We start from the raw sequence: 17,165 nt of genomic DNA on the forward strand, positions 1-17,165 counted from the left end.
CGAAGAAGCCCGCAACAATGGCAGATGAAGCATGGATTGTCCTTGATCGAAAGGCACTGGGAACAATCCGGTTAAGCTTGGCGTCAACAGTGGCCTTCAATGTTTCGGAGATGAAGACCACGGAGGACTTGATGAAGTCACTTGACGACTTCTACGAGAAACCATCGGCATCCAATAAGGTATTTCTTATGAAGCGCTTGTTCAATCTAAAGATGGCAGAGAATGGTTCAGTTGCAGAACACCTAAATGACTTTAACACAAACATAAGTCAACTTCGATCAGTGAAAATCAATTTCGATGACGAAGTGCGAGCTCTCCTTATACTATCATCTCTACCGGATAGTTGGGATAGCCTTGTGATGGCTGTAAGTAATTCTATCTCTGGCACAAATACTCTTAAGTTTGATGATGTTGTGGGTGTTCTCCTAAGCGAGGAAATGCGAAGGAGAAGCACAGGAGAATCATCAAGTGCTGCACTATCAGTGGAAACAAGAGGAAGGCTTAAGGAGAGGTTCAAAAACCAAAAGGGTCGTGATCGCTAAAGGCGGAGCAAGTCACGCACAAAGTCAGTTCTTGAATGTTGGAACTGCGGAAAGAAGGGCCACGTCAAGAAGGATTGCTGGTCCAAGAAGAAGAAGGAGACAGAGTCTCAAGACAACAAGCCAACATCGGAGGCCAATGTGGCAGGTAAAGTAGAGCAAGATGCTCTAATTCTCTCATTAGACAATGTGTCTAATTCTTGGATAGTAGATTCCGGGGCTTCATTCCATGCGACACCACACAAGCAACATTTCCAAGACTACACCAAAGGTAATTTTGGGTATGTATACTTGGGAGATGATGAAGCTTGTGAGATTGTCGGCAAAGATACAGTTTCTGTCAAAACTGCTAACGGAAATGAATGGAAGCTTAAAGATGTTAGGCATGTTCCTTCTCTTCGCAAAAATTTGATCTCTACAGGACAATTGGACGATGAAGGTCACAACATTGCATTCGGAAACAAACGGTGGAAGATCTCAAAGGGATCTTTGGTGGTTGCCAAGGGTGAAAAAGTCGGTACACTTTACTTGTGTACTGTTAGCACGCAACCTTCAGCTTGTGCAGCAACTACAGAAGTTGACAGTGCGGTGTGGCACTACCGACTTGGGCATATGAGTGCCAAAGGAATGCAAATCCTTCAAACAAAGAAGCTTCTACCAGGTTTGAAAGAAGTGGACTTAGAGTTCTGTGAAGATTGTGTTTATGGTAAACAAAAGAGGGTAAAATTTCAAAAATCAGGAAATGAAAGAAAAAATAAAAAACTTGAGTTGGTTCATTCTGATGTTTGGGGTCCTGCAAGTACACCATCACTTGGTGGCTCATTGTACTATGTAACATTCATAGACGATGCGACTAGAAAAACATGGGTTTATGTCATGAACAATAAATCCGATGTATTTTCCATATTTCAAAGGTGGAAAGCTTTTGTGGAGAATGAAACAGGTACCAAAGTTAAATGCCTCAGATCCGACAATGGAGGCGAATATTGCAGCCAAGCTTTTGAAAGCTTTTGTGCTAGCAATGGCATTCGGAGGCAAAGGACAACCCCAAGGACACCTCAACAAAATGGGATTTCGGAAAGGATGAACAGGACAATCATGGAACGAGCACGAAGCATGCGGCTACATGCAGGCCTACCGCTTGAGCTTTGGGCGAAAGCTGTAAGTACGTCTGTGTACTTAATCAATCGGTCACCCTCAACGGCATTGTGGGAAGAAAAGGTACAAGTCTAGGCTTGTGGTAAAAGGTTTTTCTCAAAAGAAAGGTATTGACTTCAATGAAATATTTTCTCCTGTTGTAAAAATGAACTCAATTAGGCTTGTCTTAAGCCTTGTGGCTGCTCATGATCTAAATCTCGAGCAAATGGATGTAAATATGGCATTCCCTCACGGTGACTTAGAGGAGGAAATCTACATGCTTCAACCAAAGGGGTATGAAGTAAAAGGTAAGGAGAAAATGGTTTGCAGATTAAAGAAGAGCTTGTATGGTTTAAAGCAAGCATCAAGACAATGGTACTTGAAGTTTGATCGATGGATGTTGGATCATGGATTCACAAGATGCAACTCGGATCACTGCGTCTACGCGAAGAATTTGGGAGATGGGAAATTCATCATCCTAATGTTGTATGTTGATGACATGTTGATTGCAAGTGCTAACATGCAGGACATCAAAGACCTAAAAGAGGAGCTTTCCAAATCTTTTTCAATGAAAGATTTAGGTGCTGCAAAGAGGATACTTGGTATGAAAATATCAAGGGACAGTACGAAGAAGACAATAAAGCTATCTCAAGAAGATTACATCAAGAAGGTACTAGAAAGGTTTGCAATGCAAAATGCAAAACCAGTTTCTACACCTTTGGCTGGTCATTTTAAACTAACGAAGGATATGTGTCCAAAGACACAAGAGGAGATAGCCTATATGTCTAAAGTTCCATATGCTGCAGCGGTAGGTTCTCTAATGTATGCTATGGTCTGGACAAGGCCAGACATTGCACATGCAGTGGGAGTTGTGAGTAGGTTCATGGACAACCCAGGTAAAGAGCATTGGCAAGCTGTGAAGTGGATACTTAGGTATCTAAAAGGGACAACAACAAATGCTTTGTATTTTGGAGGAACTGATATTTTTCTAGAAGGGTATGCTGATGCAGATATGGCAGGTGACAAAAATACTCGAAGGAGCACTACTGGCTATGTGTTCACGGTTGGAGGCACAACAGTAAGCTGGGCTTCAAAGCTGCAGAAAGTGGTTTCACTTTCTACCACGGAAGCAGAGTATGTAGCAATGACGGAGGCAAGCAAAGAAATTTTGTGGCTTCACAGATTCTTAGAAGATCTTGGATTCAAAGAAGACAATTGTGTCTTATACAGTGATAGCCAAAGCGCTATCCATCTTGCAAAGAACTCAGCCTTTCATTCAAGGACAAAGCACATTGAGGTGAGATATCACTTCATACGCACTCTTTTGGAAGAGGGACAGCTAAAGCTAGGAAAGGTGCATACAAGTGAAAATCCTGCAGACATGTTTACAAAGGTGGTCAACAAGGAGAAGTTGAGCTTTTGCTCATCTTCAATCGGCATTCAAGGATAAGAAGCCAGAATGGAAAGCAGTCACAGGTTTGGTTTGGAGATCAGTCTCCAAGTGGGAGATTGTTAAGTATGGAGCCTGATTTACCCTTGTAATTTCCTGTGGTAAAAGCGTACATTTGTAAGGCCCCCATTATGAGGAGAAGCCATCGTGCGTGAAGGAAAATCACTCACCGTAAACCAAAATTTTCACAGACAAGAATCAGGGGCAACTTTAAAGGCCTCGGGGGCGGAGGCCCCCTGAGACTTTTTTTTTCGCCGGAATATTCTTTTTCGCCGGAATATTATGGCCGGACGGCGGTCGGAAAGTGGTCGGAAAACAACCGGCCGGTGGCCGGTAGTCAATGGCCGATGGCCGGTGGTCGGAAGTCAATGGCCGGTGGCCAGTGGCCGAATTCAAAAGCGGACTTGTCTTCTCAAGGGCGGCCACACATGGGCGGATTGGAGGGTCCGATTTGGACTTATTCACACAAGGGCGGCTACACATGGCTGTCTCTCATAAGAGAGGGCAGCCCTTTTGGCCTATAAAAGGAGGCCATTTCTATACACATTTCAGAGTGTGAAGTTGATGCAACAAGGTGAGTGTGAGGTGGTGAGAGTGAAGCAAGGCGGGAGCTCCATTAAGGGTATAATCCCTTTGTAAACTACTTCTTGTTTTGAAGTACTAAAGCCATTGAGTGGCTGCTTTCCCGTGGACGTAGCCCACATTGGGTGAACCACGTATATCGTGTGTACTCTCTCTCTCTCTCTCTATTCTATAATCTCGTGTATATAAATCTGTCTCTCTCCATTAAGTAATCTACTCAATTATCTATTTAGCTACGTCTTATTTCCTAACACAAAAGTGAGGGATTATAATTTCTATGAGTACTTTGAATAACATTTTATAAGTTTGCAAAAGCATTTCTTGAGATGTGCTCTAGATTTCACGTACCATATTATTTAAATTCGCAAAAAAAGGACACTAAAGTGTCCTTTTTGGTACCAAACTAGTGTTAAGTCTCTCACTCACTCACACACACACGCGCACACACACACACACACACACACACACACATTCTCGAGCATGCATTATACACTTGGGTATACACGCCGCTATTCAAATCTTTCTTATGTTGTGCACTCACACTTCCATTCTCACCACCTTTACACTTTGAATGATCTATTGTACGATATATTGGACTCTATTTTTATCAGCCTATGTTATTTAGTCTGAATATTTCTTAAACTTATCTATCTAATTTACTTTATTGAATGTATTGTACCTATTCGATCTTTATTTGCTAGCGGATGTAACTGAGTCATGGATATTGTGATGAAATCTGCACATATCTATAATTATTCAACTTCACCTCTTTGTGGGTTGATTTTTTACTTTGTAATTTATTATTTTAATTTTTATGTTAATTTTACAGAGTCTCTACTAACTTCTTGCAAACAAAACTCTTGATATTTATTCATTTTTTTTACTTGGACGGTCTAATTAGCTAAGACTTTTTTTTTTAAATTATGGTATGTTGTATGGCTTTTTTATCGCATGTGCACCACAACAGGCTTGCTGACAGAGGGAGGATCCAAGATTTTCAAAAGAAGCTTGAGTGTGTTCAGCCTTGGCGGTTTCCCATGCAGTTGGCCAATTAAGTACACATCCTTGTTTTACTGTCCTTGAGAATTGCGACTCAGATTGGAGAGAGAGAGAGAGAGAGAGAGAGAGAGAGAGAGAGAGAGAGAGATCCCTTGGATGAGCATTCCCCCCTCACTTGGTATTGAGTGTTCCCCCCTCCTGCAAGTGTATGCCTATAATTGCTTACCCTATTGGATGCCTGCATTCCCCCCTCACTTGTTGTTGAGCGTTCCCCCCTCCTGCAAGCATACGCCTATGATTTCTTACCCTACTAGATGCGTGTACATGAAAAGCAAGAAATCTCTCTCTCTCTCTCTCTCTCTCTCTCTCTCTCTCTCTCTCTCTGGGGAGTTCTTGGACCAAGCCTGTGGAAGGAAAAGAAACAACCCACAACTGCTCATTTATATCTAGGGGGTTCTCAGGCTCGAGGTGGTGTTCACTCCTGTGTTTTTAAGATAGTATTTAGATGCAAATAACAACATGAACCTTGCCCATATAGGGTAAAAGCTCCAATTATGAGACATGCTTCAATTTAAAGATAGTTTATAGAAACAATCTTCTCCCCGTAGAAGCATGCTCATGTATGGGATTTGTGGCTGTCAATAGTGCACCATATTTGACATGCATGCCAATCAAATTAGCAAACCCCAAGATCAGATGCTAACTTTGCTTGGGAAACATAGAAGGAGCCAAGTGAGTCCCTTGATCCCTTTTGCTTTGTGTGGATTAGCGGGCTTGACCGGAGTTTCCTTCACACCTTGTGGCCATTATAGTAAGGTCAAGAAAAAGTGGGCGATATACTTTTAGTAGATGCAAAGTGAGGGCTACATTCTTCAATTGGATACACCAAATTAGCCCCAAAGGTGCCCCTTTGGAGGAGTCATTGCTGGAGATTCAATCCACTATCAAAGGCATCATTTTGATATACAAAAGAGGCAAAGAAACCCTAGATTTTTGCTTTTTTTTGTGGATAGTTTTCAACCAAGGTAATCTTCTCAACCGGGACAATGTTGTTCCGCTCACTCTTTGAGATTCCATCTCTTAGAACAAAATAATTGTGGGATATGCCCAACAAGGGTAGGGCTACAAACATCTAGGATTATTTTTAGCAGATGCAAAGAGTATCATCCACCCTTCTCCATCTAAGTCAACATCGAAAGATATTGATTACTATCATGTTATTGTAGGTGATGAAATCTGGTTTGCAGCTTGGTCAGTCAATACCCTTCACTGATTAGGAATCTCATCCTGAACGGTTTGGGCATATCTACGTCTTCCATGGCACTACATGGCTTCAACATGCCAGTCGTATGATTCTCCCAAGAGCTCCATGCATCTCTCTTCTTTTCATATTGAGACGAATTCTGAATGTTGCGGAATGAGGCTCAAGCTACCGATCCACTATACATTTGACATAGACAAGTGGAGAAGGCTTCGGTGAAAAGCTTCCAACACGCGACCTCAAAATGAAAGCCCTGTGGGCATGAAGAACATGAAATGCCGTGCCTGAGCAAGCCCACCAGTAGAGGGCATCAATGCAGCAGCCAAACCAAGCAATGGGCTGCAATATTGAAGGCTGCTTGCACTCATTGAAGTCTGCTACTAAAATGGAAGCGCTGCTACTACTAATGACTTACCCGCAGAGAGATTGAGAGAAAAATTGCAGAGGCAGCTTTGCATCAAGCCAATGCAACCATGCGCACACACAAGGCACCAAGCAATGCAGCCAAACCAGCATGGATGCTTCAATGGGCAAAAGATGCTTGCCGCTACAGCCTACTAGGCACAGGACCTTCACGAAAACGATAAAGCTTGCTGCGCAAAAAAGGTGAGGGTGAGCTCGGCTTCCAGGAAATTTGTCGCAGAGACCCACAATATGCAGGGTCGGGCTCGACCTCCGGGCAGTGTTTCATCACAGCCCACCAAACTTTCACTTCTACAGCTTCGCAAGGCCCTTCTTAAACCTCAAGACCTTTTGGCAAACACTTGAAATGTGGGATCGACCCAGGGTCGACTGTTTCAAGTCCCGTTTCACATTTTGACCTACAAAGATATCTTTTCCCAAACCGTGCCCCTTGGTGAAGCCTCAACCCGACATAAGCGTCTCACGACGATTAAATGATGATCTAATTGTACCAATGCTCCAAATAAACTTATTGGCGCGTTTTACTAAAACATGCCCCAAAGGAGGAGAGAGAGAGAGAGAGAGAGAGGTGTACCAATTGATTTTTAGGCCTTCTTAGATTGGGATACTTATTGGCAATCTCATTTGTTAAAGCATTCAAGTGATCCAGTGTTCACAATGCCAGTGCAATGATGCCTTCACCTCGACATTTTCTGAATGATTGGAACTTCTCCAATCCCCTTCAGGGGAGTAACAAATTCTATTCCCGTATCACAGTAGATGTCAAGGCTCTAAGCATTAATTCCTATTGACAAGTAGCCTTGGTGTTCAACGAATTTTCTGACATTATAGTCCTCTTCAAATCTAGGGCTAACATCAAGTGATAGTGAAGAAAGTGATTTCATGGTGCAAATGGTAGAAATTGACCCCTCTTTCAAAACAATCATGATGCGTCACACGACAAGAAGTTAGTACCATTGAGGTGCCATCCAGTTTATGCATAGCAAGTGTTACATCAAATATATCATTGTTCTTAGCCATGGTTGTTGACTATATTGAATCTAAAGTTTCTCCTATGTAGGAAACGACACAAATGTAAACCTTGCAATATAGGAGAATCATGGAATTGATCAAAACTAGTTTGAATCCCACAAAAATAAACATAGACGAGAATATATTTTTGCACAAAATAACAAATTGTCTACATAGCACTTCCCAGGACAGGTCCATTGGACAAGGTTCGACACGTGGCTAGGTGGGCACGATCCCTAGAGCCAGACTCTACCACATGGCAAGCATGTAGTTAAGGGGTCTCTTGGGTCAAGGGCTATATAAGAGGATGGTTGGGTGATTAACGGTATGCTTGTTTCTCCCGTGTTCTTACATTGGTATCAGACATAGTGTGTTATCTCTCTTTCATCCCGTAAAGAGAAAGGCCCTAGGACTCTCTCTCTCTCTCTCTCTCTCTCTCTCTCTCTCTCTCTCTCTCTCTCTCTCTCTCTCTCTCTCTCTCTCTCTCTCTCTCTCTCTCTCTAGCCAGGTCATGCATGCTTTGCATGAAGGACTAAATTTAGCAAAAGTTATCTCAACTCGTGGAGAACAAGGGGAGGAGGACCGTGCATGCAAGGCAAGGAGAGCTCGGCTTGTGGCCAGCATGAAGGCCTCCTTACACACAACAAGCAATGGAAATGACCTGCTCAAAACGATGAAAGAATGGGCTCAAATAGAGCACAAGGCTTTCCTCTTCACTTCTCGTTTCTGCACAAAGACCTCAATTTCGGGCCGGAGTAGCAGCTACGATCTTTCTCTTCTCTTTTGCATGCACTATTCGCTACCCACCATCTCCTCTTCGCTTGAGTTCATATTATCAAGCCTTAGATTAAGTGGCCAACCTCAAAAAAATTTGTTCACAAGGCAAAAGCTTTTCAAGAAAACGATCATCTTTATTAGGAAATCAAACTGATTTTTTGGCTTCTAAAGTAATTTTTGATGGGAATGGGATCATGCTAGCTAGGGTGGATGAAAGAGAAACATGGTGCACACAAGTGAGTGTGTGTGGCTAGATTATCACTCAAGCAAACTAGATTGCAAGATTAATTAACTTGGACTCATAAACACGATCTTGAGTTGTTGCTAAGCCATCACAAGCTCACCATAAACAAGAGAGATGTAATGCAAAATGATATTTCTAAATTCATGCATAAAATGAGCTTTAAGTACCTCTACATCCTTGCACCACTGCATGTGGGATAATTCCACCTTTCCTCTCCTTGATTCATACTTAGTACTCTAGGACAAAGCTCACACCTTAGAATCCTCCCCTTCAGGTTCGGACTAGGAAGAAACTGACATCTATGGCACACTTCAAGCCAAGAGCAAAAGAACATCTCCAATGTAGGAGACCATCCCCAATCCAAGAGACAAACTATCTCTAATCCAAGAGACACTCAACACCTCCCCTTGAAAAGATGTATAAAATTGAGAGCAAGCTAGTCCAAGCTATCTCCAAACAAACACAATTGAAGGGGAAGGGTAAAACAAAAGCTAGAGAATGTGTTCCTAGACTAGAAGGTTGATGCCACCTTCTTCTTCATCTTCACCTTTGTCTTATTTTGCCAAATAGACTTTGGCCCTCAGATTTATGTTGGTGCAGCCTCTTTCCTTTTTGAAAGGGAAGGTGACCCTTCTTTTTGCAAATGCTGCAAGTCTTCGATGATAGACAATCCTTTGCTATGTGCCCTTCTTAGCCACACTTAAAACAAGTTTTGTTATTGGAGCTAACTGCAAAAGCTCCTCCCCCTAAAGTGACATTCCTCCCTTACTAGGAAATAGGTTGAGATTTCTCATTTGTTTGACGTTGTTGCACATTGTTACCATTTGCACTCCTTGAGTCTTCACTGTCTTCAAGCTCCATGTACTCATCACCTGTGTCTTTTGTTTGTTTTCTTTCAAAGTAGTCTTTGTAACATATTTTGTTCGTTGAAAATTACATCCCTACTTCCAAAGATTTACCATCTTCAGGATTACATAGGCGATACCCAAAGTCAGCTTCTCCATAGCAAATAAAGAAACACTTTTTGGACTTTGCATCTAGCTTTAACCTTAGGCTTCTATCTATGTGCATAAAAGCCTCACACCCAAGCACTTTGAGAAATGCATAATTCATTGGTTTACATGTCCATGCCTCTTCTAGAACTCCCCAATCCAATGACGTTGAGGGTGACTGGTTGATTAAGTACACATACGTACTTACTACTTTCGCCCAAAGCTCAAGCTATAGGCCTGCATATAGCAGCATGCTATGTGCTAACTCCATGTTTGTTCTATTCAACCTTTCCAAAATGCCATTTTGTTGAGGTATTTATGGGGTTTTCCTTTGCCCTCCGAATGCCATTACTAGCACAAAAGCTTTCAAAAGATTGGCTATAATATTCACCTTCATTGTCGGATCTGAGGCATTTAACCTTGGTACCTGCTTCATTCTCCACAAAGGCTTTCCACCTTTGAAATATGGAAAACACATCGGATTTATTTTTCATTACATAAACCCCTGTTTTCCTAGTTGCATTGTCTATGAATGTTACATAGTACAAGGAGCCACCAAGGGATCGTGTACTTGCAAGACCCCAAACATTAGAATGAACCAATTCAAATTTTTTATTTTTTCATTCATTTCCTGCCTTTTGAAATTTTATCCTCTTTTGTTTACCATAAACACAATCTTCACAAATTTCTAAGTCCACTTCTTTCAAATGTGGTAGAAGCTTCTTTGATTGAAGGATTTGCATTCCTTTGGCACTCATATAACCAAGTTGGTAGTGCCACATCGTATTGTCAACCTCTGTAACTGTTGCACAAATTGAAGGTTGTGTGCCAATCATACACAAGTAAAGTATACCAACCTTTTTTCCTTTGGCAACCACCAAAGATCCCTTTGAGGTCTTCCAACATTTGTTTCTGAATGCAATGTTGTGACCTTCACCGTCCAATTGTCATGTAGAGATCAAATTCTTATAAAGAGAAAAAGCTTCCCTAACATCTTTAAGCTTCTATTCATTTTTTTTAGCTGTTTTGACACAAATTGTACCTTTGCCACAATTTCACAAGCTTCATCATCTCCCCAGTATACATACCCAAAATTACCTTTGGTGTAATCTTGGAAATGTTACTTATGCGGTGTCGCATGGAATGAAGTCCCAAAATCTACTATCTAGGAATCAGACACATTGTCTAATTAGAGAGTTAGAGCATCTTGCTCTACTTTACCTGCTACATTGGCCTCCGATGTTGGCTTGTTGTCTTGAGACTCCGACTCCTCCTTTTCTTGGACCAACAATCCTTCTTGATGTGGCCCTTCTTGCCCCACAGTTCCAACATTCAAGAACTATTTTTGTGCGTGACTTGCTCCACCTTGAGTGATCACGACCCTTTTGGTTTTTGAACCTCTCCTTAAGTTTTCCTCTTGTTTCCACTAACAGCACAACTTGATGATTCACATGTGCTTCTCCTTTGCATTTCTTTGCTTAGGAGAAAACCCACAACATCATCAAACTTAAGAGTATTTGTGTCAAAGATAGAGTTACTTACAGCCATCACAAGTCTATCCCAACTATCCGGTAGAGACGGTAGTATAAGAAGATCTTGCACTTTGCCATCAAAATTTACTTTCATCGATTGAAGTTGACTTATGTTGGTATTAAAGTCATTCAGGTGTTCTGCAACCGAACCACTCTCTACCATTTTTAGATTGAATAAGTGCTTCATGAGAAATACCTTAATCGATGCCGATGGTTTCTCGTAAAGGCCCTCGAGTGACCTCATCAAGTCCTCCGTGGTCTTCATCTCCAAAATGTTGAAGGTCACCGTTGACAAAAATCTTAGCCAGATTGTTACTAATGCCTTTTGGTCAAGGACAATCCATGCTTCATCTGCCATCGTGGTGGGCTTCTTTGCAAGACTGCCTAGTGGAAAATGAAGGTCCTTCAGGTCAATCTACATCTTCCAATGTTGGTAGTTTTTTCCATTGAGATTCTGGATCTTGATCTTCCCTTCCTTCGCCATTACTCCCACTCAATTCAAGGATTCCTTTCCTTGAGATACTTTAGCCATAAGCAAACCTTGCTCTGATACCAATTGTTATGAAATAGGACATAGCTAAGTAGATAGTAGAGTAACTTACTTAATGAAGAGAGATAATTTTTCACACACAAGAGATTATAGAGTAGAGAGAGAGAGAGAGAGCCCACATGATATACTTGGTTCACCCAATGTGGGCTATATCCACGGGAAAGTAGCCACTTAATGGATTTAGTACGTCAAACAAGAATTAGGTTACAAAGGGATTATACCCTTAATAGAGTTCTTGCCTTCCTTCGCTCCACACCTCACACCCACCTTGTTGCATCAACTTCACAATGCTCTCTTATTTTGTGTGTAGAAAAGGCCTTCTTTTATAGTCCAAAAGGACTACCCTCTCTCATGAGAGGCAGCCGTGTGTAGACGCCCTTGTGTAGACAAGTCCAAGTTAGACTCTCCAATGCACCCATGTGTGGCGGCCCTTGAGAAGACCAAGTCTGCCTTGAAATTGGCTATTGTCCATGGAATTCAGCCATTGGCCACTGACCATTGACTCCCGACCACTTACCACCGGCCATTGACTAATAGCCATCGGCCAATCGACCAACGATTTTTTGACCACTCTTTGCATGCATGGTGCAAAGGTTGGTATCTTCTAATACAACAGAGTTGATGTGGGCCTCTGCAACTTTGTGAATCGACTTTAGCACCATTGCTTGCATTTTGTATTGATTTTTATAGCTTTGGAGAACCTCCTTCACCCTACAAGCAAAGGGAGCTCATTGAATCAGCAACTTGGTTATCTTTTGGTAGTGTGGGATTTCGATGACGATACTGAGGTTTTCTGGGGGATACGTCTTCTTAAAAGTTTTGATTTGCGGTGATTTACATGCTTTGCTGCTAGTTGTTTTTCCTCCTTCGACTCCTATTTGTCCTCCTTGGCCCCCTTGCCTCCCGATATTCTGTTGTAGGGAAAGCTCCTTGGCTACGGGGTAGCGTCTTTCCAACCATTGGCACCTAGTGTGTGCGCGATATCTCAGCATGCTCCCATGGTGGCTCTTTCTTTGACTCACTGTATGTATGCACCACTCAAGCTCTAAATGGTCATGCTTGTGATTGGTGGCATGGTGGTTGTTCCTTGTCATTCTTCGATGATGGTGGTCTCTCTTCTTCTCCCCATTTCTCAACGTGTTGCTTAACTCTAGGCCATGGTGCCTGCTCCCCTTACTGGTGTTTCTCATGTGCCTGCCATGAGTCTTATACCTTCAATGACTCTTGTGTCCAACTACCTTGTCCACTGCTTGAAGAGCGCCAAGAACAGCCAGGTGTTTGCGGTCATTTTTTGTGCCTTTAAGCCATGCCGGCTTCTCGCATCGTTAGAAAGTGTTTCTATTGGTAGGCAAATGCTCTTTGGAGGTTTGTTTGGTGCCTACCATCATGTATGATAAGAGCTCTCATGTGCAAAAGAAATAAGTAATTAATGAGTGGATCTAATATTTATAAGGGCCCATTTTAAAAGGACCCATTCACATTATAATTTTTACAAAATGCTATTATCTTTTAAAAGGGTGCCCCCAAACTTTAATAAGAAAATATGTAAAGAATAGTCAGACACTGCATTCACGTGTAGTCACTGGACTCAATTTGTGCACTTCACTTGCAATCTTGGATTGTCGTGCCTCTCTCTCTCTCTCTCTCTCTCTCTCTCTCTCTCTCTCTCTCTCTCTCTCTCTCTCTCTCTCTCTCTCTCTCTCTCTCTCTCTATTTTGCTCATGCCAAATTGGCTATGGATTCTCTACGTACACAATTGTGTAGATATGTGGATTTACTAGAATTATCATCGATTATGTTCTATTTGTATGTTTTGCAAGGCCGCTACGCTCCCCTTTGTAGCATTCTAGGATACATTCTTCCCGTTTTAAGCTACCACAATCTGAAGCTCCGCTCATCCATAGTTGTTTCGATTGACCTAACCATGTTGGAAGTTCAGATCCAGCTAATGTAATTAAATCAAACTCTTCAACTCTGGTGTTCTTGTCACATCCTTGTAGCTATGGTCTTTCAGTTTTATCTTGGTTGTGGTCTCCATGTTTGTTAGGTAAATATGGTCATATCCCCAATCCTAAACCATTTTGAATTGTCTCATGAATAGTCTTCCCATTATGTTGTCAAAGTTTTTTTTCTTGCCAAAATCAGCAAAAGCAAATGTATGCTCATATTCAATTTCACTAGAGGTGACAATCACTTTCTCTATAAGTCCTAGAGTTTTCTCCATATATCCATCTACAAGCTGTAGTTTCATTCTTGTTACTCTTAAAGCAAGTTTTACCCATTTTTTTAATGTTTCATTTGTAGCAATGGCTACCCTAGCCCCACTATAAAAAATTTCCATGGTGGCGACACCTTGAAACTCAACAGGAAGAGTCGTGTTTCCATCTTCACCTTCCCAATATTCTCCAACTTTGTTCAATGGTACTAGCTTGGTAGTTAGGTGAGGTTTTTCAAGTTCTCGGATTCCTGTTGAATTTGTGTCAAAGGGTCCATCACACCAAACTTTTCCAGACGGTCTCCTACCATCAGCCACATGTTAGGTCATATTTGTATAGCTTAGCTAACATTATTGTCCATGTTACAGGTGTTGACAAAATGTCTATCAACCCTTTAGAGTCGATAAATTTCTTGGAAGAGAGTCTCTATGATGGAACTGCAACAACATCTAATTTGGCCTCGTGCTTTCCTATATAGGGTTGGTTGTTTATAGACTCAAATCCTTGGTTTCCTCAATACAAGTGTATTCATAGATTTATTTGAGATCTTGTCTCAAATTAGATCTCAAATTTCTCTATTGATGGAGAAAAAACTCCTCTTCCATCACTAGTCTGGTTTACGCATTTGCTTAGCTCACTAGCCTCTCTAACCTATTTTCATAGTTTGTCAAGACCATCTATTTCTCTACACTCCTCTAGTATAACTAGGTGGAATCCCTTGGAAGAATCATTAATGGTATTCAACACTATCTTTGGTTCTGGTGCTAGGTTTTCAAGTTTTGGTTGATAATTTTGACTAGAATCTAGCTCTATTCGCTCCTTGTTTGGTGGGATTATTGGTGCTGGTGGGACAATTATTATATCCTCTGGTCTCCCCATTGAAGGTTCTAGTAAATCTTGGGTTATTTGAATCATTTTTTGACACAGTTTGAGCCTTTTCTTCTCTAGTTCTTCATATGGATATGTCATCCACCTTTGTTCTTGAGTTTGGTTGTTTTTGAGTCGTCCATCATAGGCTTAAGGATGGCGTCTAATGGTTCGTTGACTTTTTCTACCAAAAAGATCCTCTTGAACTAGATTTCGTGGGTTTCTCAATTGTTCCTAGCTTTGGTACTATCTCAACGGTTTCCTTTTCTTTGTTCGTCTCTTCTTCTAGTTTCCTCACATTCTCTTTCATTTGTTTCAGCTCCTCAGGTAAGGAAGTCTGTTCCCGTTCCTTTTTGTATTTCATCCTAGATTTCCATGTGTTTTGATGACTCTTACGCTTAATGCTAGGCGTGTCTAATTTTTGTTCTTCCATAATAGGTTAGTTTACATTTTCTAAGCATGTGCTCTTGTGATCACCTGGATTGGTACCATAGTTTTGTTTTCTAATCCACTACTAGATGGCATTGCCTCTAATATATTTAGTGTTTCTTTTGCTCCTTTGTTAGGGGTCTTTTGGCATTCAAAAATCAAATGAGTGATCCCACAATCAAGACAATATGCATTCACTCTTATGATCTCCTTATGAGGATAGTCTTTCATCAAGTGGTCACCACCACACTTATAACATAGTTCTTTAGGTTAGAGGTGCTCCTTGAGTAGCCGTAGGTCTTGATCTCGCTTATCCTCCATTTTCTATGAATAGCAATGTGTGTTTGTCCAAGTTGTATCTACCTTCTCATGTAGCATGTGCAACACCCAATCATGCTCCATGGTTTTGGCGCTTTTGGTTCTTCAGGTAGATAGGATGCCTTATTGGTTTATATCCACTAAGCTCTTTGTAATATGTAGGGATTGGCACAAGTGCCTGCTCCTCAGGTTCTTGTTTAGTTGGTGCATATCTGACTCCTACAGGTATTTTTCTTGGCAATGGAGTTTGTTGTCCTAATAATGATTGTGGTCTTTCAACTCCCAATGGTCATAGAAGAATTCCTGTTGTGAATCTTGGCATTGGTGGGGCTTGAACTTGTGCTACTTGAGCTTGCGGGGCATACTGAATTTCTTTTATGTACCCCTTGTTGTAATAGAACTCTTTAGTTGCATGATTTATCCATTTTTTTCTCTATCACACACCACTTAGGTTGCTTAACCTGTGGTTTAGTAAATAGATTAATCCTCTTGAGCACTCCTTTGATGATCTGCTCTTGATTTAGTGGAGACTCGGGGTTTTATACTAACTTGGTAGACTTCACTATGTTGTGATAAGGAATCATCATCTAAATCCTTGTACTCTCCTTCCTTGTAGACATCACAATTATCTACCAAGTATAGAGCTTCTTTCATCAATTCGTTCAGTGTGGTGCTCTTTTTCATGTGTACATCTTTTTGGAGATCTGCATTCCTCACTCCTTGGATAAAAATGAGCAATAACCTTGATTGACTTGACATTTCTTCTATTGGGCAGAACTTCACATATCTCTTCAATCATAAAGATGCTTTTTGTACAAATTCCCCTTCTTTCTGCTTGAATTTTTGGATTTTCAAGACGGTGTTATAAGCTATCCCTCTTTGAGATAATTCCTCAATAAACTCATCAAACACCTCCTCGATCGACTCAAAATCTTTATGTTCCGTGGAATCAAACCAGGTGGCAACGTCCTCTTTAAGAGTTAGTCCCAATCTTGCAAACTACATTGAAAAGTCTAGGAATTCCTCAGCTCTAATCACATGCACAAAGGCTGCCACGTGATCCATGGGATCTCTATTCCTGGAATATTTCTTGTTTACCCACTTTTGGACCTAGGATGGTCTGATCCTATGGTGATCTACCACCCTAAGCATAGGGTCTCCCAATCCTCCTCTATGAGATCTTTCTGGTCTAAGGTAATGTAAGGGTTCCTCCCCTAGAGGTGCTCCTAATGCATAATTCTTGGTTGGGTTGTTCCTCTCTTTGAGCTCTTTCTCTTTGTTCTTATTCTCAATGTGGCACTTTTGTCGTTGTCAAATTTAATGTTCTTGTTCTACTCTCATCTTGGTGCTATTTATGGAGTGGTGGTATTGGTGGTGCTCCAAGCCTTGACATGGCTTGATAACCACCTCTATTTGATTTCTATTTTGATGTTGCATATTGTTAGAGCCATGCTTGCACTGATGACGGTGTTGCTTGTGCTGGCCTTGAGGGTTGGGAAATGGTTGTCTATTCGTATGCAAAGTGGTATCGTAATCATTTGAGAAGGGAATTTTGTGGACTTGTTAGGGTTTTGTATGGGCCTTAGCTTCTCTTCAAAAGCATGCATCATCACTTCTGGAGTTATTAGTCTTTCTATATGCGTAGGAAGGATTGGCTCATAGTCACATTTCATACTTGTCAATGTACATTATGTGACTCCCTTTGTTTGAGTTATAAGCGTACAAGTATAGAATCTTTTTTGTGCTTAGCTCTAATGTGTAGGGTGTCAGCCATCTGAAATAAGATTTGGACCCACCGTTCGTATACTCAGATTCCTATGTCTCTTTGGTTTGTTGGA

Source organism: Adiantum capillus-veneris, chromosome 2, assembly GCF_014529385.1.
Source record: "Adiantum capillus-veneris isolate H3 chromosome 2, ASM1452938v2, whole genome shotgun sequence".
Taxonomy (NCBI): Eukaryota; Viridiplantae; Streptophyta; class Polypodiopsida; order Polypodiales; family Pteridaceae; genus Adiantum; species Adiantum capillus-veneris.